This window comes from Mixophyes fleayi, chromosome 5, assembly GCF_038048845.1.
Source record: "Mixophyes fleayi isolate aMixFle1 chromosome 5, aMixFle1.hap1, whole genome shotgun sequence".
In the NCBI taxonomy this organism is placed as follows: Eukaryota; Metazoa; Chordata; class Amphibia; order Anura; family Limnodynastidae; genus Mixophyes; species Mixophyes fleayi.
This window is the reverse complement of record NC_134406.1, coordinates 31,607,807-31,629,157: the sequence shown is the minus strand read 5'-3', so window position 1 is coordinate 31,629,157 and position 21,351 is coordinate 31,607,807. Positions and strand designations below refer to the sequence as shown.

Sequence of the window (21,351 nt, the reverse complement as noted above, 5' to 3'; positions counted from 1 at the left end):
ACGTTCAAGTTAAATTTTAAGAATTTTGTTAATATTTTACTGGGAACGGCAAACTTTAAATGGTGGACTGTGAACACACAAGTGTTTGCAGGTCAATTTAAAAGAAAAAAAAAATGCTTTAGTATTAATATTAAAATATATATATATATATATATATATATATATATATATATATATATATATATATATATCTCTATATCTCTATATCTCTATCTATCTATATATATATATATATCTCTATCTATCTATCTATCGATAGATAGATATATATAGATAGATATATAGATAGAGATATATATAGATAGATAGAGATATATATATATATCTATATATATCTCTATCTATCTATCTATATAATATATATATATATATATATATATATATATATATATATATATATATATAGATATATATAGATATATATATATATATCTATATATATATATAATAAACCTTCAAACGCGTTTGGCGAACCCAAACTGCAAACGCGGATTTTGAAATTCTGCCTAGGGCGCCGAGGACCCTAGCACCGGCCCTGAAGACACTTGGATGCAGAGGTGGGTACCACTAGATGAGAAAGCCTTCAATGCAGCACTTAATATTTACATTACTCAAAGGCATAAACTCCCTCCTATCTATCAGCATTGCTGGCTACATACACTGAGATATCTACAGCGTGCAGCCCCATTCAACAGTACTAACAGGTGCCAATGAAGAGGTCTGCATGCTCGGACTGAACGTGGATGAACTGGACACTAATCCTGTCTTTAACGTCTGGTTACAGCTAACCTTTACTTTGACAACACGTTCCTTCAGAACACACAAGAGCATCGCTGTGTTTTTAAGATTTCTATGGCTAGTCTCCACTCTTACAATGTATGGATTTGAACTGAAGAACAGACTTCGACCAATTTGGCTGAACATAAACTGGCGTGGGGCTAAGTCTAGACCAAACCACCTCCAAGAGTAGGCGCAGAAAATCTACACTACGTATGAACCAAAAACATTTTGCGATAGATGCAAAAAGGAATATAATGCCTCTATAATACATTGTTTAATTATCTGTGCTCATTTTAGATTATTACATAAACTGTGCCCTATTTATTGTATTGCTGTACAATTACTAGACTAATATATTATAAACCCATAAAATTCAGTTACATAACTAGTGATTAACTGAGGATTTCTGCCAGTACATAAAATGAAAATGATATTAGGAGTGATTTATGCAATAATTAGTGAGATCTTCTTAAGCTTCTGGAAAACAGAGCACTAAACATTCCATTTGAAGATCTGATTTAAAGAGTGGGAGCTGGGTTCAGAACATTTGGAAGTAATACGTTTAACTTCTCAAGGTCAAATTCTGTCATTGATAAACTCACTCATGAAGAGAGTTGTTCACTGAAGTAATGCTGCCCACATTTCTTCCCACACAAGGAGGGAACTGGTATGTCAGTTCCTTTCAGCAGCTGTGACTTTTAAAGATGTAGGTTGAGTAGTTAGTTGACTCACCTTGTCAGAACTAGTAGTGGTCTGATAACCATTTCTGCAAGTGTTTTGTGTTCGTTCAACAGGCTACAGAAACTGAGATTTTTATCAGAGCCTTGAAGAAATCCAAACAATTTATTATATTAAATTAGAATATTATTTTTGGGATCTTGTGAATAAGACAAGAGACACCCTTGTGCCCCTTGTACTTCCCTAAGCAATCATATTGTGTTTTTGTCATCTTGTCATTTTTATCAAAGTACTGTAGTGAGATTTAAATAAGTTACAACTCTGCTTTGTGATGTGAGTTTGGCTAGAGTCAGAGGACTTATTGCATTCATTCTTCTACACATATCATCATCATCATCATCATCATCATCATCACCATCACCATTAATTTATATAGCGCCACTGATTCCGCAGAGCTGTACAGAGAACTCATTCACATCAGTCCCTGCCCCATTGGGGCTTACAGTCTAAATTCCCAACCACACACACACAGACAGACACACAGACTAGGGTCAATTTTTTAGCAGCCAATTAACCTACGAGTATGTTTTTGGAGTGTGGGAGGAAACCGGAGCACCCGGAGGAAACCCACGCAAACACGGGGAGAACATACAAACTCCACACAGATAAGGCCAAGGTCGGGAATCCAACCCATTACCCCAGTGCTGTGAGGCAGACGTGCTAACCACTGAGCCACCGTGCTGCCCCATATATGAGCAACAGACTTAGAACAACCTGCAACTAATCGAGCATTAGAATGTTAACAGCAGAATAGAGTCATGTGACCATATATGGCCCATTTAGAAATGGGATTAGCTAGGTGAACACTTCCACTTGAAACATTGTTTGAAATCTATTTAAAATTTCCCATTGCAGATCAAGTCATTTAATAAATAATAAATTAGCCAGGCAGCAGGAAATTTTTAAAAGTCTGCTGGTTTCTTGGCTTTTTCTGTGTTTTTGGCTATGGTCGGAGACTTCATACGGGCCATGGGCACTAAACGGCGCTGGTGAGTTACATTCAACAAAGCAGCTTTTTTCAAGTTTCATCCTGCCTGGCTGACATAATGATTTATTCCTTGATGTGAGCCAGACAGTGGGAGATTTGTAACTGGGGTCCAAGACAGGGCTCATGAAGTACAGTGGTGCCTGTGTAGTTAACAAGAACACCAGTTTGTTGGGCATTTTAAAGAATATGGTATGGTTTACTTTACTATTTTTTTTATAAATAGTTTACTCAGGTGTGGACAAACTAAAGAAAATTCAAGAACAAGTTAGAAATATCTAGAAGCCAGATAGCATTTTCAGGCTCAACTTAGGTAACTTGTAGCTTTCCAGCGGTTGGTGAAATAAAGTTTTTGCATACCCTGCCCTGCAAAGCGTGCGGTGACTTGTAGCAACACCTCTGGGGCCAAGGATTGCATTATTAACAGGTGGACATTGGAACCCCAAAAATCATTATTTTCAAAAAGAAGGTAGGTAAATTATATGTCTGTAAGCTCTCAGCAGATGATACCCAATGTTAAATATTTACTTTTCTCTGTGTTATCATTTGTTCCCTGTGTTTATCAAGAATATTCATTCATTGCTAATACTGGGGGATAATTATTACAAATGGTGTAAATAAAAAGGGTGAAATTGCCCATAGCACCCAATCAGAATAAAAAAGTATTTTCCTAGTCCAGTTATTATTATTATTATTATTGTTTATTTAAATGGTGCCATATGATTCCACAATGCTGTACAATGGAGGAATAGAGTACATAAAATGTAGAGGTCTAATAAACAAAATATAAAACAAGCAAAGGCAGAATTCAGAAAATTCAAGAAACACGGTAAACCAAGAAATTGAGCATAATAAGTAAGACATAATAGGAATGATATAGAGCAGTGTTGGCTAACCTGTGACACTCCAGGTGTTGTAAAACTACAAGTCCCAGCATACCCTTCCAGCAATAAGCTGCTATATATTGGCAAAGCATGATGGGACTTGTAGTTTCACAACACCTGGAGTGTCACAGGTTAGCCAACACTGATATAGAGCAAGCATTAAGTTTGAACATGCACAAGGCAAAATACAAGGATGCACAGGTGTGCAAAGTGGGAGCAGACAAAAAGACAGGAGAGAGCGGCCTCTTCCTGAGAGCTTGCAATCTAATAGAGAGGGATAAAGCAGAGATTAAGGGGGACAACACAGAGTGAAACTGTGGTCACAATTCAGTGTTGCAATGGACTTCAGAATACTTTGAACTGTGGAGAGATGGGTGAGAGGGAGACAAGACAGACAGAGGTTAAAGTGGTCAAGGTGGAAAATAATGAAAGACTGGATGATAGATTTGGTAGTCAAGGGTGAGATAGGGTCATAGGTTCTGGTGATGTTTTGAAGGTGGAAGTGACAGACTTGATAGATTCTGGATAAGGGGAGTGAAGGAGAGGGTAGAGTCCAAGGTGACGCAGACACCAGACATGAAGAACAGGGGAAGGCCAGCTATTGTCCATGGTGAGAGAGATGTGGGGTAGGAAGGAAAATGATGAGCTCAGTTTTAGACATCTCGAGCAGAGTTTACAGAATAATCTATTTCGGGACATCCCTTCATCAGATAAGTTTAAAAGCAAAATCGATGACATATTTATATAAGATTCCACCAATCATAATCATCATATAATTACTGTCTGAGGTTGCCTAATGACTGTATCACAACACCAGATAACTTCACTCATTCATATCAGAAATAAATTGTCTCTTAAAGCAATATACTACCAATAATTCTTAATGTTATATGCTACTCGCAATGATATTGCTATAATTAAATATGATATTATCAAAAGAAACATTGATCAGGTGGCCTCTGTGGCAAGTTACTTAAAAATGTGTGCAAAAAAATAATAACGATAATTAAAAGTTATAACCATACATGCCAACTTGGGCAAGATTGCCTCTTGGAGATTGGGGGTGAGGTAGAGGTGTGGTGGCGGGCCTCGTCGAATTGTGTCATTTGGCACTGCCCCCTAAGTTGACATAACATGTTCTGGCCTATTACAGCAAGGGGTGGGGCCACGATGACGCCTGAATAGCGTCATAAGCACCCGTCCCACCTTTTAACTGATCAAATGGGCGAGCACCAGGAGGTTGCCCTGCTCCTCCCAGGAGTACAGGAGGAGTTCCAGAATTTTGGGAGTCTCCCGGACATTCCGGGAAAGTAGGCAACTATGGTTATAACCAATGCCCACTCACTAATGTATAAGTATAACAATACTAATAATAAAATTACAATAGTACCCAGATAATATAGTCAACAAATTGAATAAACCCATCAGATGTAAGGATGTAACAACCTGTCTATCCAGAAAGCTTCTCTTCTGCATAAAACTGTTTTTAATTGCCCCCCATGGGTTGACAACTGCACCTCTTCCAGTATTTGCTGGAGTAATTGAGATACAGCATGTCTGACCATAGAAAATGTCTGCTGATTGGACTTTCCTTATTTTTTTTCCACATTAAACTTTGTTATTAGATTTTTTTTAAATGCAATATTTCTTTAATTAAATAATTACACACATGAAAAAAGCGCTACAAACAACTGTAGCAATTAAAGAGAAACTGTCACCACAGTTAGGTTATGGGTAAGACATACTAAATACAGAGTTAATTGAAATATGACTTGTCCTGGTGGAGGACCAAATCAATTATTAAACCAATAGATCTGAATGTACATACATGATTTCTTCTCAGATAATTTGTTTTAAAAGTTTGACCAGTGAGCTCAGGGAAGAATTAATTAGGTAAGAGGCATCAAAAAGCCCACAGAGATGCTGTCAGGAAACTCACTTATCAAATGTATAAAATAACGTTGCTTCCCTTTGATCAGCCATGTCCCTTACTATTTAGGGTAGACCGTCTAATTAAGGGCTTGTACAAACAAGAAAGCACTAGCATGGAAAGGATATTAACAAGGTGTAACTCAGTGAAATCTATATGCTGGGTAGACATAGGGATTCCAGGCAAAATACATTAGCTATGTGTTGATATAGAATACACATTTATTTTCTTCATATTTTAGTGCCAATTTAAGCTCAGGAACAAAACATGCATAAGATGTGTGAATTAGAAATATCTGAGGTATAGTATACAGTAAACGCATATCTTCCTGAATGGGATATTGATATAATAAATTAATATCATATTTCATATGCAAATGTGTGAAAGGCTATGACCTGTTAATTGAATGGGGAGTTATGTTTCTCTGATATGCCTAACAAAAGATATGGAAGGTAAAAAAAATTGGACTACTTGTCGACAAACTATGCTTCACACCCAAGGGGAATTTGCCCCCCTACATTAGAATATACACTGTCCTTCTGAGTGTCATTTCAGTGAAACATGTTTATATACTACGTGTATTATTTGATAAATTGTAAGCTCTGGGGACTAAATCTAATAGAGGACTGATCATCTTATTCTGCATTGTCCCAAGCATTCAAGTTATATGATACATAAGTGTTCATTCTCAGTAATTTGTATCACGTTTGTTTTATGACTGTATTGTGTTTATTTTATGTATGTCCTTTATTATGTTTTTTATTATTATGATATCAAAATGCCCTGCACCATTTTATAAGAAATCTAAAATGTAATAAATTTGTCCTTAATATACCAATTAACTTATAAGCCTTTTTATGAAGAGAAATACTGCTTGTCCATGCTATCTTTATGAATACTGATGTGTGAATTGTTGACCTTTTTGACTAACAATGAACACAATGTGTGCCAGCGTGTACATTTGTGACAGTATTTTGGGGTCCTCTTGCCCTAATATAATAGATCTGTTCCAGGTTGCATAAAAATCCCCAAATCTATCCACAGATGACAGCATGATATCTTCCATACTGATATGGTGTTCGATTCTGGCAAACCAATATTTCAAGTTTGGGTATAAGAGGCTCTTTTGGTTATTACCTGCATTGTTTAGGTGTTTTAGGAAAGGTTCTTTTTAGTACTTAGCGATTGATGCATTGGTCAAATTTAGGAACTTCCTGCCCCCATTATCTTTCAGCGTTGGGATTACCACTTTCCAGAATAGGACATTGTTTGGACACTCCGACAATAGGTGGAGAGGAGTACTAATAGCTGTGTCACACCTATAGCAGTATTTTGGGATACCAGGGCATATCTTAACATGAAGGCTTGGGCATCAGTATTATCTTGATAACACTTTGAACTGTTTTTTTACCACTGCTATACTCACAGACCAAGCCTGAGTGATGCGACAGATCTTTATATTCTTTAACCAGCCCCCCCAAATCCTTCTCCCAGTCCTTTGTATATTTCGGGAGTGAGCTAAAAAGATCCTCTAGAAGAAGTGTGTAGATAGCAGACACTATCTGGGGGGACTGTGGGGAGAGTTAAATCTTTACTAACTTCTTTACTGATTTTCTCCTTATCCCCAAAAAAATCCTAATCTGCAAATACCTCAAATATTCTGAGCTAGGCAAGTCCCATTTAAGGGTTTAATTATTAAGCCAGAGAGGTGTCAGGCAATATTAAAGCACTGCTGCAATTTACCATACCAGGGCTGTTTTGGGAGCCCAGCTAAGCCCCCTCTCCTCCACAAACAGTTTTTACCATTCCTGGCAGCCTAACGCTGAATGAAGGATGTGCTACGCTTAATAAACCGTAGAACATCGCAGTCGTCACATTGATATATGGGGTCTGCGTTAAGAAACGTTAAGTGGGTTATGGCAAAGATAAATCTATGATTTCTCCTGCACTGAACCCTTCATAAATAATTTTCACCCCTGCTCAAAATATCAAAATTAACTTTTCGTTCGGCCACCACGGTGTGTATATTATAACTGCTTGCTTTTAGTTAACTCGTCAACAACTCATCAGTTCGAAGGCATTTAAACAAACTATAAACTGTTGTCTGTTCTTCTTGGTGAAACTTACGTGTCATAGTATTCTTAGTTTGTTTTCTTTTTTGAACAGCAAACATTATTGTTCGCTAGGAAACCATAAAAATACTATACGATTTAGCCCTTTAAGCTCCATGTTTGAACCAGACTGAACATGATCGAACCTGCTCGCTTGCTCAAATTTAGGTCCAGCTTTTTTAGAGTACCTTAAGCAAGCAACTGTCCCAAATTTAGGCTGGACAGCTCCAATATTCCCAACAGTCAGGATCTGTTCCCCAAACTGCTGGAGACTGTTGAGAGGTGTGTCCCGTATATGTCGGTGAGCAGGATCCGCACCCGTATGCCACTGGTGGGCAGCAATGCAGGGGTGATTTTAAGGGAGAGCAGGAGGTCAGGGCAGTACCTACAGCTTTAGAAGTGTTACACATACCACAGGGGACATCACCAGCATGATATGACCACTCCATTTTCCCACTCTGTCCCAATTAACAAATTTTATATGTGTAGTGGTCTAAAGTTTGAGATTTTTTCGGAAATGTATCCACGTAAGAACCGGTTAAACAAACTGTCCAATGATCAATTAGGTTCAAAACCAACAGAGACTTGTGTTTTTTGTAATAGTATTTCTAATATGCACTGGGACACACAGTCACCTACTATCTCAACTTTGGAGTGACATCCCTGATCTATTTATACTATGATGAATACTGCCTGAATTAAAATTTATTAGAAAATGATGTGAATACCTTGGTGACTTTCTGGCAAACCACATATTATGGGAAGTACAGTAGTACTGTAATTATTTGCAGCCCAAGTTTCTGGGATGCACATAATTGTACGGCTTTTTTTTTTGCAGGCTTCCATCAATGGACAGATTAAGACTTTGTCAGTAACCCAAGTAAGAACTGTTTAACTTCTCCAATCTGGGCAGTGTTCCAATGTAATTTCCCTTCTTAATATTTGATGGTTTTGTGAGCATGACCTGACCTGCAATTCTAACAGAAACCTGAATACTTGATTTAAGCGTAGAAAAGACACCGTGTCTCCAAATAATTCACACTCGCTGACATGTTTCAAGGATCATTAGATTTTACTGGAGTTCTGGTAGTCAAAAAAAAAAAATGTTTCAGAACTTGTGATGAATAAAATTAAACTGATGTCATGTTATATAAAATGGGAAGAAAATAACCTGCAGCTGAGAGAGAGAGAGAGAGAGAGAGAGAGAGAGAGAGAGAGAGAACATATACAACGTTTATATGCCTTCTATAGAATATATGCTATAACTTGACACTAACAAACCCTACCATACAGTATACAGCATGGAGTCAATTAGCTACATAATGGAAAAGATAGAGAATTAGGTAGAGAGTAATTACTGTATATTACTAACTCACTGATGTTTTTCATAAATAGTAACTTATGTAAAGAATTACATATAATCTACTGTAATAGAGCAGCCTTACAAAGAATGCATAGAGTGTCCTTTATCACTGTGCTGTAGATCTCTGCTCACCATTGTATGTTTTACCTAAATAAATCAGCTTCTACAAGGCCTGTTGTCTAGCTATTCGTATATTTCTCCTTTGCTTTGCAAGAGAAACTTCAAGGGGCTGTTTTATATCTCAGTTACATATTTATAGTCAACAATATAAAAAAAACACTTGACAATGTAAATACTAGAGATGCTCACTGACCCCCGTGAACTGGTTTTGGTTTTGGATCTGGATTAGCTTCGTGTTTTGGTTTTGGCAAAACCACCCTCGTATGTTTTGGTATTGGTTTTGTATTTTTTAGAAAAAAATCCTAAAATATGCTAAAATCACATCATTTTGCTTTTTTTTGTTCCTACATTATTATTAACCTCAATAACACTAATTTCAAGTCAGTTGCAGTCAATTTTGACCACCTCACAGATCACAATATTATTTTCATACACATTCAGACAAATACTGCAGCGACCTGGCTGGATGGTAAGCGACAGAGCAATGACACAAACACACGGCAGTTCCTACCACATCTAGGACACATTGTCACACAGCAGTGGCAGTAAAGAAAAATGGGGGTCCGTCCTCCCTCCCACCCACCGTTATGTTGGATCTTAAAAAGGAATCCAAAACTCGCGATATCCGATGACGCAACAATGACTTTTTGCTTCACTTTCAATTCCGAGGACACGCAAAAGTACTGAGCTGGCTCGTCTCGGTACTCGGATCCGCTACGTTCAGGTGTGTTCTGGTTCTCGAGGAACAGAACCTGAGCATCTCTAGTAAATACCACGTACTGTATAACAAACTACACTCACCAATATATAACATCATTTACATGCAGTGTCATTCATTTTATTTAACCCTACCAGTTTGGAAGCTTACTTACAAGGTGAATGGAAGATGCACAATTAATGTTACCAGTGATATTTGAACAAGTACTAAATTGGGGTTTACTTGACTATGTATTACTAAAAAAAAAATAGCTCAGCACAAGTATAGAGAAATCTTCCTGGTGAAGTGCTCAGAATACAAGTGTCCACAGTTGCAGCTTTTTTTTATCACTTGAACTTGTTCATACGAGCAGTTACTCGAGCTGCGTTCCAAACATAACACAACTAATGGACAAATATTGCAGTATGGAGAACTAGTGATCACTATGAGGCACTGCCTCTGCTGTTCACACAAACAGCAGTGATATCTGCGACGTCAGAGTTTGCAACGAAAATATAACGTTGGTACCATTCTCTCATGGTCTTTTCTGAGCTGCGTATATCACCGTTTGGAATGTAGCTCAAGAGACCACTAGTGTGGATGAGCCCTCTAGGATGTCTAGAGACACTCCCCAGTAGAATATCTTTTCCTACCAGTTGTCTTACATTGCTAACAGCAGTTCTCGAGCTGTCTTGAGATATGAGGAGACCATGTCAAGTTATTAAACAGTGATAATTGTAGACTCAAACAGTGAACAGCAGGACAGGATAAAAAAGCTTGTAACATTCAGCACCTACTGAGGGACATTTGTGTATACTTAATGGGAACAAAATTTGAAAACAAAATGAAATGTTTTTAATTATAAGAAATGGTTACATTTTTATCACGTCTACAATTTTAGACTCCTTCAGTGACCTTTCATTTGCTGCAGACTATCAAGTTTGCAGATAGACACATTGGGTCTGATTCATTAAGGAAAGTAAAGAGAAAAAAAAATGAGTAACTTGGCACCTGGGCACAACCATGTTGCATTGGAGGGGGAGGTACATTTAAAATGTGGGGACAGATTTATAATTGGGGTAGAGCATGTCCTAGATCTACTTTTAATGTCAGTGTAAAAATTAAACTATCAAGTACTTGCGTCCTACATGAAAAAACAGCCAGTATTTTCCTTATGTGCAAAATAATAAACTCATTTCCACCCCTTGCATTGCAACATGGTTTTGCCAAGGTAAAAAGTTACTCATTTTTTTTGCTTTACTTTCCTTAATGAATCAGGCCCTCTGTGTGGTAGGTTTCAGAGACTAAAAGCAATATAGTTTTAGGTTAGCGGTCTTAGAAGAATTGGATTAATAATATCATTTCTTATTTTTGTTTGTTTTCTAGGTGACATTTTCTCTTCCCCTGAGCATTTTCATATCGTACCTGAAAACTGTGCCATCATTATGGTCCGGCTCCCACAGCCTATTATGAGCATTTCTGCTTCACTGGTCGACAGTCTCACAAACTCTGGCTTTGGACTATTGCAAGATAGAGAAGCACCCCCCCCCCCCCCACTCAAGCAATGGCTGCTTTCTCTGATGAAGAACACGCAGCACACTGAGCAAATTGAGTCAAGTATAGACAGCTCATTTTTTCAGCTATGCCCTATAATAAATGTCAGAAATTGGCATTGATTGCCCTTGAAATCCAGAAAAGAATGTTGGAGTGTTATATTTTTCCTTTCCATTTACATTGCTGCATAATTAGTAATAATGTTTCCATTAAACAAACTATAGATTTATTGTCAGTATTTTACAGTATAATTACAGCTCCAGCCTGACAGTCTTGAAGATGAATATAATTATTTCAGATGCAGTTCAGAGGAATTTCAAACAAAGCGACCTAATGTCACTAAACGTTTATACGCATTTTACTTATTTAGTGAATAAATATGACGACTGAATTTGACCCTTTCATTGATTTTAGTAGATAGTGAGAACTGGTATATTCCTTCCTCTTCAGGTGACTGCTAGCAGAAATCAATAAACACCTGTCAATTAATGTTTAAAGGGCAGACGTATGTGACAGATCCTGTATGTGTAAGTAACTAATGAAAAAGCTAAAAAAAAAAAGGAGTCAGTGATTTAATTCAGCATTTTCCTCTGTCAAGGGCTATTAGCTTCAGTAATAACCTTTGTTACTTGTTTCACCGGAGACTATTACAATACTCAAGCCAAACCCTTGCAGACGAGACAGTTCTACAGCAACACTTATCGATAAGCACTTTGATAGACTACTGATTAAGCTGGGGAAACATCCCAGTAGCTTCAGTAAAACAAATATTGAATAGATCCTGGTAGGAAAAAAGGAGCTTATCAAGTTTAAAAGGACCATTAACCCTGTTAACATTGTGCTGTAAAGTCACCTTACTTACTTTCTAAACAAGGGGTCACCTAGGGACTGTGGGTCATGTTTATGAAAGGGCAAAATGCCCTATAGCTGGATAAAAACAGGTCTTTTCGAAGGCTATAGGGCTTCACCCTATACATCAAGGGATCACCTATAGCAATAACAATATAGCTGTAACAATAGCGTGGGAGAGACTACTTAACAAGCACCGCGGAGCTACATTAACCGCCGCAATACCTGCTCTGTTATCGCCATCTCAGCTTATTCTTTGAATAAATCATATTTTTAATGCTGAATATTGTCTAAAATAAATTCATTTTGTAATTATTTTTAATTATTTTGAAAAATATTGTATCCATTTTTTTTGTACAATTGATTTTTATTTATCATTTATTAGCAGAGCTGAAAGCACAAGCTTGCACATGCAGACGCGTGCGGGGAGAGGCGTGGCCGGGGGGCACACAGGCGGCCGCATCTCATGAAAAGGGATGCGGCCGCGTCATTGATGAAGAATTGTCGGCCTACCCCCCGGCCCTAATAGCCGATGCCCCCCTGCCCCCCGGGTCAGCCCGCCACTGTGCACATGCATGAACCAGCTATCTGGGTCACACATGCGCATGTGCCCTGAGACCGGCACATAGCGGTAAGTATCACTCAGCAGCCCCGGTGAGATTACATTGATAAATTGCGGAGATAGATGATTTTTAATCGATGCAATAAGTGACGATAAAAAAAAAATCAGCCTCTCACTGTTTATTGAAAAAGGTGACCCTGCAGGACTTCATCAGATGTAGCCCTGTAGTATGTGTTATGTGTTCAGTTGACAGGATTACATACACCCTCTTGTCTGCCGATTTCGTTCTTGCTGGTCCATTCTGCAATATGATGTAGCACATGCCCTTGTGTGTCAAACTCCCATTGTCCCATAGATTGTAAGCTTGTGAGCAGGGCCCTCTTACCTCTCTGTCTGTATGTATTACCCAGTATTGTCTTATTAATGTTTGTTCCCAATTGTAAAGCGCTACGGAATTTGCTGGCGCTATATAAATAAATGTTGTTGATGATGATTTCGTTAAAGTAAAATCCACTTTAAAAATCAACTAAACTTTGTTTAGTATTGCTATACATATAATCCATTATACCATTTTGCAATGTGGTCAGTTATCCATAGGGCACCCCAAGACACAACATTGGGGCCTTAGCCTGAATCAGTCAAGGAGGCCCATAGGAGAGAATGAGGCTCTGACATAACCAAATAATGAAAATGATCAGACTAGGCAATATAGAGACAAGAGAATATGAGAGTGCAACAAGGGGTGCCAGAAATACTACCAATGTATAAAGCGCTCAGACACAAAGTTTTACATTGTCGTTCTAACTATCCCTAGGCAATGCACTGACCGTACTATTGACCAGTTCCAATTAGCTAGAATTAGCTATTATAATATTACAGATTACAAGACGTTTATTGGAGAAGTTTTAAATATAATAAAAGGAGAATGACAGGAATTTGCTTTAATGGGGCTGAGATAGCAATAACATGGGTGGTAATTGCATTGTTGAGATGTCCTTATCCTGCCAGAAGGGGTGTGCTTAGAAAGAGCCAACCAAGGCAGCTGTCTCAGGCAGTAAATTTTGAGGGTATTAAAAAATGCATTAAATACATAAATCAAGCTATTCTTCATGCGTACTGTACACACAATGCATTTTTATAGTCTATCTTACTTGCATACATAGTAACATAGTATCATAGATGATGAGGTTGAAAAAAATACACCAGTCCATCAAGTTCAACCTATTTTGGATCTCCTGTGATCCTGCACTTATTGACCCAGAGTAAGCAACCGCCAATCTGTTTCAATTGTGAAAAGCCCCCCAGACCCGATATTGCAGTCCTATTTTTTACCCTATTCCACTACTATTCTTCATTTTAATTAACGGTCGGATCCCTGGATACACTTTTCCGATAAAAATTTGTCTAACCCTTTCTTAAACATATCTATTAAATCTGCCATCACAACTTCCCTGGCAGTGAATTCCTTCTTGACTGCTCTTACTGTAAAGAACCCCTTCCTTTGCTGGTTATGAAATTTCCTCTCGTCTATCCCTAGGGGTGACCGCGTGTCCTGTGTATAGTCCTTGGGGTAAAAAGTTCCCATAAATAGTCTCTGTATTGACCCTTAATGTATTTGTACATAGTAATCATATCTCCTCTTAGACGACTCTTTTCTAAAGTAAACATGCCTAAACTGGCTAACCTTTCCTCATAAATTAATGACTCCAGACCCTTTATCAATTTTGTCGCCCTTCTCTCAACCATTTCTAGTTCCGAATTATCATTTTTATAGAGTGGTGCCCAGAACTGTACTGTATATTCAAGATGAGGTCTTACCAACGATTTATACAGTGGCAAAATTACACTGTCTTCCCTTGCATCTATGCCCCTTTTTATGCATGACAATACTTTATTTGCACAGATGTTCTGTGCTAGCTAGTGGCACGTATACGTGTACTTTTCCACTACGCCGTGTGCTACGCCGTGCCAGTCATCATTATCAGTTGGCACTTACACCTGTCCTGCAGCTGGTGCAAATTATATGGCTGAAACCAGTGTACTTAATAAATTAAGATACAAATCTAAGATTCCTAAATTGAATAAAATACCTTTCATTTGGACAGTCTCTCTCTTCCTTAAATTAATTAGAATATTAATTATAATCTGATGGAATAGTTGTGAAACAATCTATATGTAAAAAATATACTTGCACATATATTTAATATAAATACAGCCTTTTGTTGTATTCACGAGTCATATGTGAACACAGAAATAAATAGGTTTCCACACTGGGACAAAACACCTAGGTATGGACAGTAAAGTTGAAAGCATTGTGAACAATGCTTTTGGAAACCAGGACCTGATTAACATTCTGAGATAGACTAGAATCAATGTTCAATATCTTAAAATAAAATAAGCATTAAGTAAAAGGTTTAGAGTCTTGCAAAATGTCACTATCATATATGTTGTTAAATCCTTATTAAGTTAAAACTAAATATGGACTTCACTAATTGTAATATTTCTATTTAAGATTTACCTGTGATTAATTGAACAAAGATCCAGATGTCAACATTGCCTGAGGAACCAAATCAAAAACGCCATTTCATCCGCCCAGAGAGACAGAATTTATTGCATAATTAACATTGTATAAAGACTGTAATTATGTATTTATAATTATGTATATGTATGAACTGATCCCGCTGTTCAAATAGTATAAAACGTGGTCTGACTTACTATGGTCAGAGATTTTCGTATTGAAAACTCTTAAGCCAACGTTGAGTGCTCCTGCATAATACCAAATTTAAACTAATTTTGTATTAATAAATGTATTAATTTTCCCTTTAAGTAACTGGATCGACAATCAATTTATTTTCACTTTATGAATTGAGATCTATTCCGGTTTAATTTTTCATTAACATATAACCCTGTCTCTGCAGTCCTCATGTCTGAGGCCTCCCAGAGGTGTGTTAAGCTGGGTACACACTACAGAATTTTCCACCAACTTTTTATGCCGAGCGATTTTACATGCGATCAATGATCTGATCGCTCGGTCCATGGACTGCATACACACTAGCCTTGTTTAGGACAATAAAGGGAAGAGTGGACGTCCCTTTAGCGACTTTTTACAGCCATGTTGTCGTGAGCAATGACTAATTTCATACTCACTGTTGTGGATCGGTCGGAAGTTTATACACACTACACAACGGAAACGAGATTGGAACGAAAATATTAAACGGTACGACCAACCAAATGAGGCGACAATCGTCCATTTGGGCAGACTTTCGACCATGGTGTCACTGCACACACTGACCCGACTTTTGAACGAGCGGTTGTATGTCGGCTGATTTAGACGATTAATGGACGAAAACCATTAATTCAAAACACATATTTGCAGATTTATATGCCCAGAAATTAGCTTGCACATGACAGGGTGGATTATATTATTGGTACATAGGCAAGAACCATATTTGGCTGGAATACGGTCGATTGTGCCAACTACGTGTAATGGGAGAAAGCTTATTATATAAGTACTTTCCGAGGCCTCGTTAACGCTATTAATGCAATACGCTCGTTGGCATTTCTCTGTTGTCCGTCCTTGTTATTTAAGTTAGCTGATTGAATTAAATTGCGGATCCTCCCTCCCCCTTCCCCGCCCTCTCTAGCTGTGCATTGAGCTTACTGAGTTGCTGTGTTTACTGTACTGTGCTGTCTCCCATTGTATTGTAATTTTGTTTGTCTCTGTACGGCGCTGCGGACGCCTTGTGGCGCCTTATAAATAAATATTAATAATAATAATAATAATAATAGCTGTAGGAAATAATTATATACTAGCCTTTATCCTCTTACGCGGATTCAGCTGTATTCCAACTATAGGCATTGAATTATCTTAGCTGTCTATCTTACTCATAGAAAGCCAAGTGCATACCTATTTAGGTTCAAATATTAGTCAGGCTTCTTTTTGATTTAACAGATAGACAGTTGCCGTAGTAGACAGATAGTCCTGCAGGATATATTTACTACCAGTCTATCTTAGGGACAAGATCACTCTGGGGAAAGGATTGGGTCTAACAGACTATTGATTTTTATGACCAATACTTGAAGTTATTATGATTGCCAATAAAGGTCATTTATCCACTTATTGGTATACAATTATGTTCGTATATAACGTATGGTACTTCTGATTATAAACCAAGGTTTAATAAATACAAATCATATCCTTATTACAACTATTGCCAATAAAGGAGATTTTATTCTCAGTGTATTAACCAAATGAACACAAACAGTAATAACAAGAGAAATTAATAATAATTAATTTATTTATTAATTAATACATTATACGTGACAACAGGGTTATGGTGGTTGATTTACAATTTTTAATTCCACACCTATTTCACTTTCCCTTTGTTTTTAATATTTTGCAGGCTCTCTCATGTAATAGGATAATATGATCATTTTAATTTAATAAAGATGAAAATTTTTAACAGTATGTACAGATACATCCCAGAGTGCCCTTATATACACCATATTTTCTTTTCTTTTTGCGCTTGTAAAAATAAAAAATGTTAGGAATATTAGTAGACTGTTGTCTGGAGCTAGGAGGATGTAGCGTGCTGGAATAGATCCTTGGTAGGTAAGGAAAATCCAATCATATCTTTATTTTTATTTTATCTTGCTTTCCAAAATTGCCATAGGCCTAAAGTTTTATTTATATTTGAAGTTTGAAAGAACCAAGTGATATATTTTGGGATATTGGCAGCGGAAGGTAATAAAATAGGAAATGTGGATGAATAAGATTTTTAAATTGTTAGTTTAAACTAAGTGTAATATTTCATTTAGAATATTAATGTCAATACAAGGTTAACCTCTTGTAATTTTGACTTTTGGAGGTTACTACTATGGAAAAAAAATGCATTTTGTAGATCTGTGTTAAAGAGAAAAAGAAAAATGTTTTTTTAAAAAGTCCTTAAATATTTCTATAAACTTTATATTCATGGAATAATTTGTGTGTAACCTTTTTATGTATATGCATGTAGATGTGTACTTTTATAATATATCATTAATATAATATATCTATGTTTGAATATACAGATAAGGAAAGTTTAACTGTGTCATAGTTTTGGGAGCACAATACTCATCATTTAAAATAGTGTCATTAGTTCAATCACGGCATACATGTGTATGTAAATATGTGACAATCAATGAATGAAGGAATAACTATGAATTTATATCTATATATTTAGTGATAAAATCAGATGTGAAAAGGACTTATTATGATAAATGAAGACCTGCATAAGGATGAATGCATTTAAATGCCAGGCTTGTAGGCTTACAGGGGTTAAAGTTTTCCCTTGCTTGTTTTCAATTATCCAATGGGCTCCAATGGGTGTGGCAAAATAAGCCTATATGAATCCAAGAACAGGAAGTCTCCCTCTTTTACCACAGGAAATCCCTCTCTCCCACCCAATCATGTTTGTTAATTATATGTGGTTTGTATTGCGTTTCAAACCTTTTTTTTCCTTATTCAGACGAGGCACAGTAGGCGGGAAAACAGTGCAGTCAGCGGTTAATACATGGGGCAAGAGTTTACGTTTGGCCGCAGGATTCTTCCACCTTCGATCTATGTCTCTGTTAGGGTCATTTGTGCTAATGCCCTGGGCTGTGTTTGTGCCAACGCGCCCTTTGAGGGCAGAAGGGGCGGAGTCTCTCTGACGCCGTTAAGTTAGCGCTTGGGATTCTTGGCTGCTTGCCCATCCCTCTGCTTGTTTGTATAGTATTAGCGGATTAGCTGAACTTGAATCTGCTTTCGTTGCCACCAGCATTTATACAATTAAAATTATGACCATAGTGGGCCAAAATTCAAACTTGCCTTATTTCAGCTATTAAGTAGTTTTATATTTAATTTAAGAGTTAGAAGGGGAATGTGCAGAGGGAGAATATCAGCCATTTCTCGCTTATTATTATGTGTTTTGTTTCAGTGATACCAAATGTATTTTTGTTTAAACCCCTAGACATAGTAATATAATTGTTTCAAGTATACTTTCAAAAGGCTATCTTTGTTTTTTCTTTATTTTTTCTTTACTTCATAGTTATTATTAACCCACACACAACAAATCGTTTTGATTTTTTATTTTCTGTAGCTTTTTATAACAAAAAAAAAAAGTTAATTAGAAGTTAGATAAAGTAAAAAAATTAAGACACCCTACAAAAATGTAGAGAAAATATATATCCCTATATTCCTTCAAACATAAATTGCTTAAAATAGTGTGTTTGGAGAGGAGATTAAAATTGAATAATTACTATCTTATTAAAGTACAAATGTACATAATGTATTTTTACATTTTTCAAAGTAATTGCAATTACAACCATGCAAAAATTACAATAAGCAATGTAGTCTTTGTTGGGCCTTATTAACAACTCAAATGCATCCCTTTTTGTCTTACAGACTTTTACTTAAAGGTGACCTGAAATTAATAAGAACTTCTCTATTAGTACAGTCTGAATAATGGTGAAACGTATACAAAATAAATTGATTCTTGACACATTTCTATCATGTATGCACAGAGGACGGGGATGGGGAAGATTTCAATGTGCACACAGAATAACATGATTGCTTACAATTTTTCCGTTGTTGGTGTTGTTGATCAATTACTCTGCTGAAAACTAGAGATGCTCAGGCTCGGTTCCTCGGTAACAGAACACACCCTAACTTAGGGGATCCGAGGACTGAGCCGAGTCGGCTCGGTACTGTCGCGCGCCCTCGGAATCAAAAACTAGGCAAAACGTCATTGTGACGTCGGATCTCGCGAGTTTTAAATTCCTTTTTAAGATCCAACATGGCAAGGGGTGGGAGGGAGGGCGGACCCCCATTTTCTTTTTTTGCCAGTGCGGTGTGCCAATGTGTCCTAGATGTGGTAGGAACTGCCGTGTGTTTGTGTCATTGCTCTGCCGCTTACCATCCAGGCAGCTCCTGCAGTATTTGTCCGAAAGTGTATGAAAATAATACTGTGACCTGTGAGGTGGTCTAAATTGACTTAAAATTAGTGTTATCAAGGTTAATAATAATGTAGGAACAAAAAAAAAAAAAGAGCAAAATTATGTGATTTCAGTATATTTTAGGATTTTTTCTTAAAAAATCCAAAACCAAAAACAAAACACGAAGCTAATCCAGATCCAAAACCAGTTCACGGGGGTCAGTGAGCATCTCTACTGAATACTAGTTACAACCAATATCTCTCACTGATGAGCCATGTGTTAGAAGATATACACTTAGTATATTTTAATTTACTATTAAATGTAATAAGTCTCTTAAAAATTTTAAATGCAACTAACTTTTAAAATACTCCTGATAATTGACAAAGGTTTTTCTAGTAATTGATACACTGTTGAAATGTATAATTCTACATTTCAGTGTACTGTATTGTGTGTCCTTTTGTTTTGTGAACATTTCTGTTCAGTTGTGTCCCGGCTGACTGATGGGTAACCTGCCACGGTCCAGCCGTTTACAGTGTGACATGCATCCGCAGATTTATGTGATTTTAGTAATTCCAGAATGAATTACAATCCCCCTTAAATATTGAGGAATTCTTGTTAAATTACAGTAATTCATGTCTCATGTACAGACTTATTTACACACAAGCTCAAATAGCAAAGTATTATCATCAATTAATGCATTTGGTTCTAATTACTATACCGCAACTCTTTAGTGCATGATAAATCTTCTCAGTAAAAATGAAAAAGTAATAGACATGTATTTCCAGAGAAATGTTTAATTTTGCAGTTAGAAGAATTATGATATGTACAGTAGAATTTACACTCCGTATATGATAATTTTGTGGTAGGCTAGAAGTTCATTTTAATTGAGCCAAGGAATGAGAGAGACCAGCTTAATATAGCCAGAGGCTCTTCTTCTGGCTCCAAGCAGTATCAGAATCATTCCCAGATTCTTAAATTGCTCACTTTTTTGGAAAACCCTTTTGAAAGACAACCACATGCGGTGATAAGCCCACAGGACAATGTGAACTATAAATAATGACAACAGAAGGATAATGTCTTACATTCTAGAGTGTTTTAACAGATTACTAAGAAGGACGTTATCAAGTGTTACCAGAGGCAACCAGCACAGGTTGCTGAGAAAGAGATTTAAATCTCTTTTATACAGTACAATTAAAGAAAAGAAGAAAACGAAAGAATAGGTACTTCCAAAGCACCAGAAGATTGAAGATAGCCAAGAAGAAAAGAAGAATATTTGAATATCAAGCCAAGCCAAACCTCAGCTATTATCTCTTTGTAGATCTCTATAGTTTTCATCAATTTTACAATTCCCTTATAGTTCACTACTCTTAACAGAGAATCCTAAAAGTTCGGTAAATGTTTTAATAAGATAACAAACTTGCTCAATCCCCACACTTTGCTCATAGATAGTTATTGGCAAGTAAAAAAATATATAATGGTGACAAGATTTAATATCTAGTGAGTATCATGTATGAAAGCTGTGGTCAGAAAAGCATAACATACATGTAAGAAGACTCTATCAGGTATGTACAAAATGAAATGCAAGTTTTTATATTGAATAAGATACTTTAATATAACACTATATCCACCAGTTATTGGGGTTAAGTAAGAGTGTAAATTTAGAATATGAAAATATGAACACCCAAAGCAACATATTACATATTTTTATGAGCTCATGTTTTTTTAAGCTTACTCGCAGCGATGCGATTTGTCCATATGGTTTGATTCAGATGTAAAGAGTATTGCTATTTATTTTAAGCTATAGAATATTGAATATTTTAGAAT

The 21,351-nt window shown here is 36.7% G+C and overlaps 1 protein-coding gene and 1 long non-coding RNA gene across 2 annotated transcripts in view; one reads left to right on the top strand and one right to left on the bottom strand.

Annotated features, from left to right (window-relative positions):
• The window catches only part of KIAA1217 (KIAA1217 ortholog), a 547,404-nt gene that overhangs the window by 470,493 nt on the left and 55,560 nt on the right, over positions 1-21,351 (bottom strand). The window lies entirely within an intron of this gene.
• LOC142157632 (uncharacterized) lies at positions 12,578-15,399 on the top strand. The gene is made up of 2 exons (XR_012692533.1): positions 12,578-12,642; positions 15,086-15,399. It is a non-coding gene; the product is annotated as an uncharacterized LOC142157632 (long non-coding RNA).